This window comes from Myotis davidii, unplaced genomic scaffold (assembly GCF_000327345.1).
Source record: "Myotis davidii unplaced genomic scaffold, ASM32734v1 scaffold999, whole genome shotgun sequence".
In the NCBI taxonomy this organism is placed as follows: domain Eukaryota; kingdom Metazoa; phylum Chordata; class Mammalia; order Chiroptera; family Vespertilionidae; genus Myotis; species Myotis davidii.
The window spans coordinates 110,415-115,008 of NW_006290030.1; the positions used below are offsets into that span (position 1 = coordinate 110,415).

The 4,594-nt window shown below is 52.5% G+C and overlaps 1 pseudogene; it reads right to left on the bottom strand.

Annotated features, from left to right (window-relative positions):
• Window positions 1-245: 245 nt before the first annotated feature.
• On the bottom strand, window positions 246-2,984 carry LOC102765117 (annotated as a pseudogene).
• Between the last annotated feature and the right edge of the window lie 1,610 nt (window positions 2,985-4,594).

Below are 4,594 nucleotides of genomic sequence, written 5' to 3' on the forward strand. Positions count from 1 at the left end.
TTTGGAAGGGGAGGAACCAGCACCCAGGGACTTAAAGGCAGTGATTGAGGCTCTCAGTGGGGGCTCAGAGCACTAAGGTAAAATCTTAGGTAGGCCTAGAGTCCAGGTAAAGCTCCCCATTTAGGGCAGCCCTCTCTATGGAATCTTCTAGGGCTCTCTCAGCGGTAGAATGTTCACGCGAGGAGAATATATACCCCAGAACGCATACTGACTCAAGGCTGAAAGACATTTCTAAATGGAGAAACTTACCGCATGTCTCCATAAGATCCAGAGTAGCTCTCCATCCAGGGGTTCATCTCGCTTTTGACACAACTAGGACTTGAATAGGGAACTCTGCTCACCATGCCGCCAGGATACCACGCATCAGATGGGGGGAATTCGCCTTCCTGGCCCGATAGCCCCTGAGGTGGCCGAGAGTAGCCATAGGGGACTACAGCCCCTGCCTCGCCTGTGCTGCCGCCACCACCTCCGCCACAGGGCCCATACAACTGGCTTTCATCCGCTGTGAAGAGAGTATGCCAGGAAGAGGAGGTAGTGGCTGAGGGTGAGCCTGAGCTGGATCCCGCTGCACCCCCGCCGTGCACGCTCGCCAGGTCCCCATAGCGGCACTGTGCCGCTGCTGCGGCTGCCCAGGCACTGCCATAGTCCAGCGAGTTCTCCAGCTTGATGCGGGCTTGAGGATGGGGAGCAGGCAGAGGAGGCGGAGGCCCGGCCAGGGCTATTGGAAAGTTGTAGTATTCGCGACTCTGATAAGTCGTTGCCTCTTCCAGTGCTCCAGACTTGTAGAGAGACAGGGTGGATGGTAGCTCAAGTGTTCCAGAGACTCCCGTTTCACCGCTGCCAGAACAGCCCAGATTCTCGCCCTCCAGCCCTTTGGGGTAAACTGCCTTGAATGGGGAATACTCAGAAGTCTCTTCAGTGCCCTTGCCTGGGCAGTCATCCAGCAGAGAACCTTTGCATTCTGCCAGCTGGGCGCAAGGAGTGGGACGCACAGAGGGTGGACCTCCCAGGAGAGAAGCATACATGCAATCCCCTCGAAGCTGTTCCCCAGGACTCAGATGCTCCAATGCCTCCACACCCAAGCCCATGGATACCGACACTGCCTTACACAACTCCTTGGCGCTGTCCGAGATGGTAGAACTGTCCCCTAGGTAATTGTCCTTGGAGGAGGTTGGAGCCCCAGCGGCTTCCCTCGCTCTCCCACTGCTGCTGCCTTCAGATACCACCTCCTGCTGCTGCTGCTGCTGCTGCTGCTGCTGCTGCTGTTGCTGCTGCTGCTGCTGCTGCTGCTGAAGGAGTTGCATGGTGCCGGCCTCACTCAGGATGTCTTTAAGATCGGCGGAGCAGCTGCTTAAGCACGGGAAAGTGGGGCCCAGCAGGGACAACGTGGATGGGGCAGCTGAGTCATCCTCCTCTGTAGGTGCTGGCGGCTGCCTCTGCAGCCCCTTGCCTGCAGCTGAGGGGACTCCAGGCTCCGGGATGCAGCTGCTCTCGGGGTGGCCCGCCAGGGCTGACTGCTGTTGTGAAGGCTGTTGTTCCTCGTCCAGGGCCAGGTAGCTTGGAGGGCCTCTGCTCTGGGCTTGGGGAGATCCATCCTCTCCCTGCTGCTGCTGCCGGGGACTGGTCTGCTGCTGCTGCAACTGGGCGCCTGGAGGTGCTGCACTCACGGCCTCAGGGTGCCGGGAGCCCGGGGTCTGGATCACTTCGCGCACACTCTGGAACAGGTTCTGGAAAGCCCCTGGATAGGTCTTAGACGGTGGCCGTGGGTAGAGTCTCCCCAACCCTAACTGCACCTCCATCCTTGAGCTTGGTTGAATCTTCCACCTAATTCCTTTATGCCGTTTCCCTTTCTCTTGCTGAGAAGAGTTCAACAGGCTGTGATGCGGTAGTCACTGCAGCTAGCTGCCCACCTGCGGGGAGCTCCTGGGAAAGAAACTTGCAGGAATGATCACACAAAATCTCTCTGACAGCTTCAAAGTCTTGTGCAGTGAAAACTCGCGTTGTACAAGGTCTGCCCTGGTAGGCTCACAGTCTATTCCTGAATACTTGGAGGATAGATTCGAAAGATACTCAAATCTTGAAAGGAGAGCGAGAAGGAGAGCGAGAGAAGAGACGAGAAGAAAAGAGGACTCTCCGTCTTCCAGATTAAATGTCCACTGAAGCAGGTGCAAATAGGGACCAGGGTGGGTCTCCCCCCCACCCCTTTGGTTTTGTTCAGGTTTGAATGTTTTTTGTTTGTTTTTGTTTTGGGCTACTGAAGACCTGATTGTCTTTTCATCCTTTGATCTTTGGTCCTGAAAACTGAATGGGAGGGGAGGGCATGCAGGGCCAGGTGGAGAGGATGTTGGGGGGAAATGGGGGCTCACCCCGAGTGCCGCCTAAGTAGCCAGGTCCTGGATGCAGTGCAGTAGCGTCTCTGAAATTGCCTGACTCGCCAGAGCCCTCTTTGCAGCGCAGAGCTAGCTCGTCTGCTCACAGCCAAAGGGAGTTACCTCTCTGCAAACTCCGGCTGGCCGCGCTGGGCCAACCGAAGTAGGGGAGCGGGCAGAGGGGAGCAGGCAGAGGCAGTAACAAGAGAGGAAACCCAGAAAGGGGTGAAGGGGTGGAAAGGAGAAAGACAAAGGTAACCGTAAGCCCTACCCCGTAATTTCCTCACTTCATCCGAATCTCTAGCAGCTTTTAAAAACTTCACCAAAGAGAAAAGGGTAGCTCCGGGAGGCTGCTTCGAAGCCGCCGCACAGCAAGAGGCGTTGGCTGTCTCCAGAGCCCAACCGGGGCTGACGTGGGGCGTGGGGCGTCCCTTTGGTTCCTGTCCCTCACTGGAGCGGCTAGCTTGGTCACTTTCCCTCTGCTGCCTCCTCTACCTCCAGGCTTCCTCAGGACCCTCTGGCTCTCCTAGCACAGTGGCTCCCTGGGATCTCAGAGCGGGTGCTGGGACATAGAGAGCAAAGCAACAGTTTGCGAAGTAGGTCCCGCCCCCGCCAGGCCGGCCTCCAAGCCTTTCCACCTCCTTTCTCCCTCCCCTCCCCTTTCCTTTTCTCCCCTCCCCTTTCCTTTTCTCCCCTCCCGTCTCCTCCCTGCCCACTAATACTGAGTGGTTTTGGAGAAACAAGTGCTGGGGCAGCATGGTGAAGGCAGGAGAGAGTCGCTTTAGACCAGGAAGACCTTAGCTCCCTGAAAATCTCCTGCTTTCCCGGACCAGGTTTTAGGTGCCAGGCCTGAAGTTTTAACCCGGAGCTTTATTTTGAGGATAGGGTTAGCAGAACTCCCAGGGGCCAACATTTACCTAAATCCATTCACAAAACAGATACAGTAAGCATATGGGAGGGGCAATAGGAGTGTCAGCTCCTTAAACTAGGGATTATATTCACTGTGCAGTGCTGACTTGAGGGTCTTCTGCAAATTGTAAACAAACTATGGCAAATCCAGCAGATACCTGTTGAAACCTTTCAGATTTCTCCATAGGGGTAGATTGGGCTTCATGGCATGGTCGCAGTTGCTCTAGGAACCCTCTGCCTGGAAACCAGAGATCATCTCTACCCTCTTTTCTTACCTTTTCTCTGTCTAGAATTGCCTCTAACAACACACTTCTCACCTATCCAGATGTGCAAAGGCAAAATAACCCAGATAAGCAGGCAAACACACAAACACCAGAAACACATGTCACATGCACAGGGATCTCAGTTTTGTCCAGGATTTTGCAGACGTTTGTTTATGTACAGGCACCCCCTTTTCCAATTTGTTCTTGTATATTTTAAGCTTGAAAACTGCACTACTCAAAGACTGGAACCTACATAGGACTGCTTTTCTTCCTCTTTATGGACAGCCAGAAGTGAAGGATGGCAAGGGATACTGCAATTGCTCATAGTCCCTGTGTAAAGATGGAGAGGCAGGTGGGAATGAAATAGTATGGAAAGGTAAGACCTATAGGGAAGGAGGTTCCCTTTGCGTCAACAGGGGCTCTGTGCTTCCCTAGCTTATACATTTCTTAAACCTTTGGGCTGGGTCTGTCTGTCCCAGACTTGTGGAGATTTTACTTAGGCCCTCTTCTACTTTTTACAGGCTTCTACAAAATATTTATATTGTTCATAGCCAAGCATCATAGGTATTTACTTACCCTGACCAAAGGAGGTAACTTAATCCTAAAGGCAGAGGAGAATGGGCATGGTCAGCTCTAGTTTCCAGATGAAGACACTGAAGTAAGGACACAATTTGTTCTGTCTTCCACATTAGTAGAACCTAAACTAGTCTTCCATCTCATTGATATTTTAGCTAGACTCGTCAATGTCAAGGGCACTTGGGAAAGGACTATAACTGAACTTTAAAGAACCCAAAGGCCTGAGAGCTTTTCATCTGAGGAGGTGAACAATTGTCCCCTGCGATTTTAATGGTCTCAACCTTATCTGGATATATCCCAAATAGATCCCTTTTTCTTGGTGAGGAATCTCACAAATAACTCCTTATGGTAAAGAAGCAGCCTATTCATGGAAATATCAGATTGTAACAAGACTAATTCTCAATTCCCTATTGTAATGGGAAACAGGAATATATAATTGAAATGCAGATGCTTTGAAAACCTATTATAATGGGTGGA